Below are 10,389 nucleotides of genomic sequence, written 5' to 3' on the forward strand. Positions count from 1 at the left end.
ATCACGCCAAGTCCATTGCATCATGTAAGAGGTTTGAAACACAAGAAGTGATTCATTTTAGCTATCTTCTCAGCTCCGTTTCAAGAACATCATATCATCCACGTGATGGTATTAAGCAAGGTATTCAACACTTGTGTAAGCTGATAACTGTAATCATAATGGTTGAAATCCCTTTTTATCTTGCGATTGAATCATATCTTCACCATGCATGTTAGTGGATGAAAATGGAAGGGCCGCGTCATGAGGTCAATCATCCACTTAATCGGAATTGCCGAATTGGGGGCAGAGCATCAAAGTCGGAATTACCCTTCGTTAGCAAACTAAAAAAATTCTAAACTATCTCCGTGAACGAACATGCTAGATTTTCCTTGTACTCCTGACCTATCTTATCTCATGGAGTACCACTAATACCGTAAAATTGCTCAGTCAACAAATGAGAATTAGGAATTCAAACTATGTTTGATGATGGAGGGACGAGGACGGCGACGCGCTTTCAACCCGCGCTAGTGTTTGTAGTTGTCGCTGGGTGATCTAAATACCTATTTATATATATTTTTATTACTTTTAGGGCTCTTTGTACTATTGTTGATGATTATTAAAGATCGGTGGAAAGTATTGACCCTTCTATGATTTTTTATGGAGAGGATGCTCGAGCTGGAACGAAGCGCGTACTATCTAAATTTTAAAATATATGTGGAGTGTAAAAATGTAGCCCGTTGTACGTGCTCGCGGTCTGACAAAGAAAAACTGTTTCACTCTCTCCAAGCCATGCGATGGAGCATTGTGCAACGTCGAAAAATGACATACGCGGCAAAGCATAATCCAAACCGGCGTAAACACTGTCGCTTTTGCTAATCTAATCAATCAGCCGGCAACTTTGATCGCAATTGGCCTTTCTATTCCAGACAAGAACTGACACTAAATCAAAATTATGCTAACACCACCCCATCCCGCTCGACAGCAGTATGTCGCTCCGCGCCGCCGGTAACATTGGCTCCTCTCACACGTGGTAGCCCACTAGCTTCTTGGATAGTACACATCACAAATAAGCTCTGCGCCTCGTCAAACACCTTCATCATGGTCCCTTATCCTGACGCAAAATTCTAATGGGACAACACCCTAGAACTTCACCTTCTGTGCCTTGTCGAACACCTCCGTCTGGAGTCTCACCCATGAACACCATGACTCCATCCATTCACTACTTCCGTTTCTCCCTATAATGTCTACCATGCTCCTTTTGTTTTTCTCCAATATTTCAGATCTTCTTGAAGGCTGGATAAAAGGATAACCAAATTTGAGCTTAGATCATGTGCGCTTTTACATCTAAGGCAGGGGTATATATAGCCTTTAATCTCATCTATCGGATCGGGGAATGGCTCCTTTCCCCTCTGCTTCCCCCCTTTCCTCTCTCCTCCCCGCTCCCCGCTTCTCTCTTCCCCAGATCTCCCCTTGCTCCGTGGGCGCGGCGGTCCGTCCGGTGGTTTCGCTAGGCTCGTCGGCCTTTCCTGGATCTCGTATTTGGGCGTTGGGGGATGCGAAGGACTCGGCCTCTGATTCGGAGGAGTGTGTTTCGTCGGCCATGGCGTCGTTGGTGCCGGCCGTCCCTGCATCGGGCCGTGCCCGGAAGTTCGCCCCAGGGGGCCGGGGTCGGCCGGTGGCGGCGCCATTGGGGTCGTCTCGGTGGTTGTGTGTTGGTCGACGTCGACGCAAGGCGGGCAGGTGCCTAGCTTTGTCCCTGGATCGTGGTCTCCTTGGCCCTTCTCCCTCCGTCGATGATGTGGCTGCGTGTGACCTGGGGTCTCCGGTCGCCGATGTTGGCCCTTCTTCTCCTCTCCAGCTGGGGCCGCTGCCGCTGGCGCCGGCTGCGCCGGTGGGTGCGGGGGCGGCTGTCGGTCAAACCCTAGTTCGGGCGCGGCCTGTGGTGGGGATGTGTTCCCTTGGTCCGGTGGGACTGGAGGCTCCTGGGCTGGCTCGGGATGGGCCGTCTGGGCCTCCGGCCTTGTCCTCTTTCGCTGCTCCCCCTTCCTTCTGTGGCCCCGGGGCAGCTGGTCGTGGCTGATCTGAAACCTTTTGGTTTCGATCAGTTGCTGCTGCTGATTTAATGCCTATGCTCACGCTGCTGTTGATTACATGCTTATGTTGTTGTTGCATGCTTATGCTACTGATTCAATGCTTAGGAATTGATTGAATTGAACCTGTTGTAATCCTTCCTGTTCTACTTGTATTTAATTTTTGGGTTTCTATTTGATTTTTTAGTCTGTTATATACGGTTCATCTTCAGTTTCTTCTGTAACTTGCTTGGAGCGTAGAATACACAGCCCAACTAGTCTCATATACAACTAAGACCAATGATTCATGCTGAATTCTGTATATATATGTATGTGTTGGATTGGAGAACCACTCGAGGAGGGAGGGAGGGAGGAAGCACGGAAGGTCACCATGGACCTCGCCCAACTCCCACCCATCTTCCTGCCTGCAGCTGTAGGTAACCCCCTCCCTCTCCCGGCCTTGTCAGACCTGAAGATACAGTGTCCAAGATATTCAGTGAACTGTGTGGATTCAGACAGCAACGCTTCAGTTAACTGTGTAGATCATGTATTGTATTGTTAATCACCAGTTACTGTTTCCTTTCACTGCGTCGTCGTGCCGGTTACTACTGCTGTTCCTACATAATCACAAGCGTGGATGGATGATTATCTCAGATCAGATGTTGCTAGATTACTTTCTTAGATTGCTTTTGTCACCAAGCCACACAGATCATCTAGTTAGATAGAATCCGCTACACTAGGGTGATGAATGAACGAACAAACAATAACAGGAACATGGACACCAGGTTTTAGAGGGCTTGTGATTTTGTGGTTGCAGCAAGCCCGCCTTGTACGCCCGACGAGTTTATCCTGTGTATTTTGTCTTGCTAGACGAGTTATCCAGCAATACTAGTGCATAGTAGAAAATTATCATAGATCCTGGCTGTAACCTGCTTTTGTGCTTGTGACTTTGGCCCGCATGATTTTGTGGGGATTTGGTACCAGACTAGAGGTAGAGGCCGACGATTCCTTGTTGTTTCAGTCAAGTGCTTGATAGATAGTTGTCTCATATGCATTTTCCGTTCCTAATGGTGCTTTTTCATTTCCTTGCCGGGCCAAATAAAGGATGTTGTTCTCGGTGGAGTTGCGCTTGAGGATGAGCAGAGAGAGAAATTTAATCAAATCCAATAGGTAGGTTCTTTGTTCTTATCACATGTTGGCAGATTCTATTTCTTGTGCATATGCCAAGTGTGTCTACCTGATTGTAAACATAACTGCAATGTTGTATATATGTCGACAGTCTGGTAAAAACTTGTTGTGCCTGGGTTTGTGGATCTTAAAAAAATCATCTATTCTTTCCTTACTCATACAAAAAGCCCAGCTGTTGTTCTTGTAAATACAGACGTGCATACCATCGGCACCTTCACCAAACAGAGAAGGCTCTAGCCACTTCTTATGACAAGAAAAATAGAAGCGCCCCTAAATTTAAACATATTCCTCTTTACTGAAAACTCATTGTTCTTTTTTAAACTATTGCAAAAATCGAGCAGTGGTACTGATTATATAAATTTTATATTGTCTTGGTAGCTTCACTCGTGGTACCCGATGGCGGAATACCACGCCGCAGCATGGGCAGTCGGCGGTTGCGCTATATACATGAGGTAACGAACATTACAGGCAGTGGAGAACTTTTAGCTTTTCCACACGTGTATATCTTTAGACAACTTTCAGTTTTCTTTTCATGTGCGGAAACTGAAAGAAATCTTTGATGCTAACTCTGCGTGTGATTATGGCAGTGACAAACCCGAAAACCATGACTTCGATCTGCTGAGGAAGCTTGTGTTTCCTGACGGATCAATCCTGCGAGCCAAACTGCCCGGGAGACAAACTGCACTACCGTTGTCGCGGAAATTCCGTGCGATGGAAGCTTCTAGAGCCTGCTGGTACTTCCTAGCCAGAAGCCCCACGAGCTCGACGTCCAGCCCTACAACCACCACCCCACGCACAAGGTCGCTCCCTGCTCCCTCCTGTTCATTTATCTGTCCAGCTCAATCCTACATTCCTACCGCTACTGTTGCTGTTGAAATCGAGATGCTACCCTCATCTTGCTACTGTCTGTCAATCGAATCAAACTGCCCAGAGAATGAATGAGTTTGCAACCCTTTCTAATTTTTTGTTCTTGTTCTATTTTGAAATGGACGCCGCAGGTGCTCTGCTCTTGCTCACGTCTAGCACCGTCTCTGGCACGGTGGTGCTTCTTGAGGCGACCGGCGTGACGGCGGCGACCACAAGGTCTCCAGTGAGTCAGCTCCATCTTCTAGCCCTAGCTCCCTATTTTCTGCTTCTGTAGCATGCTCTGTTGGTTTAGAACACTAGCAGCAGTAGCCTACCGTGTATACATACTAAACAGCAGGAGCTCAATCACCTTGTGTACACTAGCAGCTTGCTTACACACTTGTCACTTTTGCTTGTGGTAGCCATTACATAGCTGAATCATGTCCGTGTCTACTAATCATCAGTTCATAGTATTTGGCTTCTGTGTGATGGTCTGCGACTATTTTATGGTGATGTGGATATACTTTCTGATTTAAAGTTACTAATATTTTTTTGTTTTGATTCTTTCTCTGGTGCGAGGAAAGCTGTGAGTAGACGTCAACGATGCCTACTTGCTTGGCTGCTACAGTGATGCATGCGCCGGTCAAGCAAGCACACATGCATATACGTATATGTTAGGATAGTAGCAGATGTGCCATAATTCCTGTGTAAGGAAATGTATTCCCCAGATGATTTTGTTATGTTATCTAAACCTGGGAGATGTGTTATGTGATGTGATATGATGGATGGTTTGAATTCGACATTGAGTTTTCCTGATTTGAATATGAAACAATGTCGGATGCGTGTGTGTAACTGGATTAAAGAGGTCTTGTGCGTAAACAATTTTGTCCAAACATTTATTTCAAAATCCGAGATCTAATACTGGACAACTAATTGGGCTGAAAAAGGCCATGGCCCAACAAGCATTGGTCTGTTTAAAAAGTGAAACAAAAAAAGCCTCAGAAAATAAAAAAAAATGCAAAAAAGGCCGAGGCCCCCTTAATATGGAAGTATGGCCCGTGCAGAAATTACGAGAGAAAACATACTAAATGGGCTGAATTAATGGTCTCGGCCCATATAGACACTTAATCGGACCGGGCTGAATCTTATCAACGACCTTTTCAATTGGTCGCAATTTTGCCACGTCGGATCCGACGTGGCCAGGGCAGACAGCTAGCGACCAAAACAGAAGGTCATAGAATCAATGACCTTTTGTTTTGGTCGTGGTCCACGACCTTCTTACAGAGAAGTTCGTTAATTTCAGTTTACGACCGCCAGCTTTAACCATCTGTTTTTTGGTCACAAAAAGGTCACAAATGAAAAACAATGATCTTTCAATGACCAATAATGATGGCGCAAGTTGCATATTTCTTGTAGTGGATCGGGCCTTATCCCGTGAGGCATAAATTGTGTCGTGCAAGGCATGTACACACACAGAGAGAGAAAGAGATGCCTGGGGAGGGGGGTAGGGGAAATTAGATGTGAGCTTGAAATCCAGTCTAACAACCTACCCTAACTAATTCTATGCGCCGTATGACTAGTTTAACACCCTCCCGTAATGAGAACTTTACAAAGTTAAGATTACGCTTGAATTCTTCAAAGGTTCTTGTGGGCAACGCTTTTGTAAAGCCATCTGCAACTTGATCTTTTGAATGCACAAACCGAATATCTAACTCCTTGCGAGCAACTCTTTCTCTTACAAAATGGAAATCAATTTTAGTGTTGGCCCTTGCATGAAAGACTAGATTAAGGGATAAATATGTGGCACCAAGATTGTCACACCAAAGACATCGAGCTTGTTCATGTCGTATTCTAAGTTCTTTCAGCATGGATGAACCCAAACACTTTTTTGTTGTTGCATTTGCCAATGCTTTGTATTCTACTTCCGCACATGACCTTGAAATTAAGGCTTGTTTCTTTGCACATCATGAGATTAAATTAGGACCAAAAGGTATTTCAAAACCACCTGTTGACTGTCTATCATCCAAGCATCCTGCCCAACCAGAATCGGAAAAAGCACTAACAAGGATGGATGATGCTCATTGAGAGTATGTACATGTCATGATCACAATCTTGGGAGGAATGCATATACCATCTTGAGCCTAACTAGCAAATCTCAACACAATTGAAGCACAAGATGTACTAGTATGCTTGGTAAACAGTAAAACTGAGCTACCCAGGACCCTCCACAGCGATTTGACGCTTTGTATCGTCGGATCCTGTTCTTCTACGTCTCGGATCTCTCACGGTCAGCCCACAGCCTCGCTGGGTCATCGCCAATCCGCTCGTCCCCACGTAAACGGGCTGCTGCTCCGCTAACCAGTCTAGGTGGCATGTGGTTTACCGGGCCTTGTCTGCTGGGAATGCGGTTTGGACAGCCCCTTCTTTGCTTAGCAGCCCAGACTAGCGACATATGCATCCGTCCAGCGCAGATGACGAGAGGACGCCTCGTCTCTTTCGCCTCCACGCAGCCAAGAGCAGTAACCCTAGCCTCCACCATGACCTCACCTGCACCGCAAGATGGGGCGTTTGACGCGCACGGCGCATCCCACTACCGACACACTTGTCCTAGAGTTGCTCGCCGTGTTCTGTGGCTTTCACCTCTCGCCGATTCTGCCATTCAGGTCCCCTCTTCTTCCCTAATTTCTCTTCCTCTCTCCCTCTCCAAAGATTCACCCAGTCTGACAAACATAATTTGTTGCATCTCATTGGTCCACACCCTGTCCCCGAACCCTACTGCTGAGAGATCTCACGGCCAGCGACGGTGCACGGGCCGACTGCTGTAGGATGCCTTCTGACCTTCCCGCGTGCAGAGCATGCAGTGTTGGCAGGATTTGATACGGGAAAGGGGTAGATGAGGGCGACATTGCTGCTCTGCTGATCCAAGTGAGCACGATCACATTGCCACTGTCCTACAACCTAGAGTTATCACGGCGCTTCGATTAGTGACCATTGAATACTGCTGGTCAGACCTCCTGCCTTATCCTTGATTTGGAGCTAGCTACATCATGTATAATTTGTTGAAAACAATTGACCAGAACGCATCCAAACCCTACACTTCTCATGTTTCGTTATTGGATGAAAACTTATATGATTAGGACTCTCTGAACCATATCCAACCATATTGAACATTTTCTTAATTCATGCTATGTATTGCATGTAAAACTGGTGCTTTTTTTTTGTGTTGGGCTACTGGTGTCACGAGAACTTAGATACAAGGTTTTAGGCAGAGGCAAACAATATAGAGGAAAAAGCTGCCTCCTATGAACAAAAAAGAGCAGTCGATGGTGAACCAAGGATTTTTGGGGTATAGCAGACAGTGAATTTTCTCCATTTGTTTCCCAGCTCCCTCGTCTGTGCTATTTTTATTTGCTTTAGGAAGAACCGACAATTTGTACTTTATAATTATGTTTGTTCTACATGCCAGCATCGTCCCATTTTAAGGACAACAAAAGATTTTATGATTCTCTACACATTTCATTGAAGACGTCCATGGTAATTTGTTGTACCAGTTATGTCCTAAAAATTTATATATCTCACAATGTTGGCCGTTCAAGTCATAAAGATTTGTTTGATAACCAAAATAAATTATGATATATATCACCAATATCAAGGTTCTTTATTGTGTTGCAATTCTGGTGTTCATATATTTTTACTAGCCATGCTATAACCCTGGTCAGTATGAATCTGATTTCCCATGCTTATATGATGATATCAAAATTTTGAAAGAGAATTATGCCTAAATGTTATATCTATGCATGTTAATTTGGACCATACAAAATTTATTATATGTTATAATAGCCCTAAATTTCTTAAATATTTCCATCTTTAACTACTAAAAATGGACGGGCGTGGCAAAGCGCGCCTCTATGGTCTAGTATGGAATATGAGGGAAAGCTTGCGGGCCTCCTTCAATAGCCGAGCACCCCTATATGTAGTCAAGCTCTTTGATGAATGAATTATTAGTTAGCAAGCACACTGTACATACGGTATTACTTAGGCATGGACATGCTAGGGCACAAAAGCTAACAATTTATTAATGGGAAATAAATTTTGTCATGAATATTTACAGGTTACAGACAGGGTGCATGCAAGACACGGACAAGCAAAAACACCACAAATATAAATTAAACAAAGAACATGAGAGGAGAGGGGGATTATCAAGAAGCCAATCAACCCTCCCCAGAAGCCGACACCACGAGGGATTGAGTGCAAGGTTCTTCACGTACAATTTGTAGAATCTCCTTAACAAAATATAATGTCTTTGATGTTGACTGTCAACTACAACAACTAGAAGTGATCCAAAATAGGGCAAATTTGTTGGAAGGTCACTAGACTTATTCTGAGGGCGTCGGCTAGGTACCCACTCTCCTGACTTGCACATTTGGGTCACCAAAACCGTAAAATCTCCAGTGCCCGAGCTAGTGTGTCCATCCAGGGTCTCAAAACATGTTCCCAATTTCGCAGCAAGTCACGGGACGCCTATAGTACATTGTTAATTCCTCTCTGTATGTAATCTTGTTCCAGCCCCACCCCAAAGAAACTAATCAACCGGCGCTATAAATCTCTCGTACAACAGCGGCCACTACGGTCGATCGATCCCACCAGTAGCAACCATGGGAGATACCAACGGTGGTGGTGCAACTCTGTTTCCTACTACATCAAGCATGGCAATCCTTCCTCTACTAACACTGACTCATAGTATCTATCTGATGTAGCGTGCTGCTGGTGATTTAACTTTGACATAAATGTGGAAATTAAGAGAATGGTGACCTATTTGACACACTTGAGCTAGTTTAGTGACCAGCGTGTAATTTACTCTAATAGAGGAGAATAAATTAATAAATTAAACATAGAAAGTAGCAAACCAAGGCTTGTGCTGTTCTCAGTTCTGCCTTGTGAAGTTGTGGCATCGTCATCAGGAGAGCGTGGTCGCTTCTTTTTCCCACGAGATGATGATGAATACAGTGGCCATGGTTCTGCCATCTCGCTTTGCTGATTGTCCATTTCAATTTAAGTAGATGGCATGAGATAAATATGACAGAGATTTGTCCAATCAGGAATTCCCCAAGAAGTCTGGAAAAATGTGGACATAAATCTACGGAAATGGGTTAGAAAATTCAGAATACTAAGAAAAACTGAGATACAAAAGATAACACACTGAATCATTCCAACTTCACTAGAATAACTTGAAAGTTTACCAGAAAAATTGAAGCAGAAAAAAAAAACAGTGCAAGGTGTGGGCAAAGTTCACTAGAAACACCCAGGTATAAGCTTCCCTGCAGTTTAATAATCTCTTCTAATTGTCAAGGCAGGCACCTCTTAATAAGTGGGAAACAAGCATATAGCCTCCGTATACACTGCAATCTAGGATTTGTCCTTAAACCACTGAGTACGGAAGCAATTTTCTCGCCAACTATAACATTTTAATACATCAAACATGTACAGATCTGAGTCTTGTCCTTAACACTAACCCATCAATCAGGTGGGTTCCATGAGACAAGGCATTTCTCAGATCAAAGCATTTAATCTGCTGCTGACCCAACCCACTGGATTTTTGCAAGGTTTGTCTATACTAATTAATTCCCCTCTTCCCCCCAACAGCCTGAATCCACGTTCAAAACCCAAACCAGCTAGTAATCAGATACTTGGTATGCATCGTTATATGCAATCTTCTCCACCCAATCCAGCTAGCAATCAAATCAAACTCCATGCAAAGAAATTCCTCTCTGCAGCTATGTATATCCAAACAAGTTCTAATATTTACTGCAGGAACAAGCACTAACTGACGGGCAGAGATTGGTTGAGTAACCTGCTGGTTGCAACCGCAGGAGCTCTGCTCTGCCGCGCGGGCGGCCCCCCCGCGATGGATGGCGGACTAGTTTTCCGCCGTACAGGGCTATCGCAGACGGCCGGAGATGCGACGGTGGCCTCTTCGAGACGCGCGCCGACCTCCGTATCTGCTCGAGCTCTCCTGCCGCGCGTGGCCGTCAGCGCACAACACCTACACTGCGGCGGAGGCGAGGTCTGGGGTGAGGATCTGTCGCGTGGGGAACGGCAGGAGCCCAATCGGGATTTTTCTTTTCCCGAGTGATTTGATAAAGAAAAAGTTTTTTTATCAAAAAATGACAAACATCACGTGGGATTCCTTTTCTGAGGATCTGTCGCGTGGGGAACGGCAGGGAGCCCAATCGGGATTTTCTTTTCCCGAGTGATTTGATAAAGAAAAAGTTTTTTTATCAAAAAATGACAAACATCACGTGGGATT

The 10,389-nt window shown here is 44.9% G+C and overlaps 1 long non-coding RNA gene across 2 annotated transcripts; it reads left to right on the forward strand.

The window, feature by feature from the left end:
- Window positions 1-1,093: 1,093 nt before the first annotated feature.
- LOC125521812 (uncharacterized) lies at window positions 1,094-4,882 on the forward strand. 2 transcript variants are annotated; one of them, XR_015611986.1, is made up of 6 exons: window positions 1,094-2,485; window positions 3,153-3,218; window positions 3,615-3,688; window positions 3,824-4,036; window positions 4,235-4,326; window positions 4,667-4,882. It is a non-coding gene; the product is annotated as an uncharacterized LOC125521812 (long non-coding RNA). The 2 variants fall into 2 exon arrangements; XR_015611985.1 differs by having other exon boundaries at window positions 1,096-2,485; window positions 3,824-4,326.
- Window positions 4,883-10,389: the final 5,507 nt, after the last annotated feature.

The sequence above is a fragment of the Triticum urartu genome, chromosome 7A, assembly GCF_056163025.1.
Source record: "Triticum urartu cultivar PI428250 chromosome 7A, HENAU_Tu73, whole genome shotgun sequence".
NCBI lineage: Eukaryota > Viridiplantae > Streptophyta > Magnoliopsida > Poales > Poaceae > Triticum > Triticum urartu.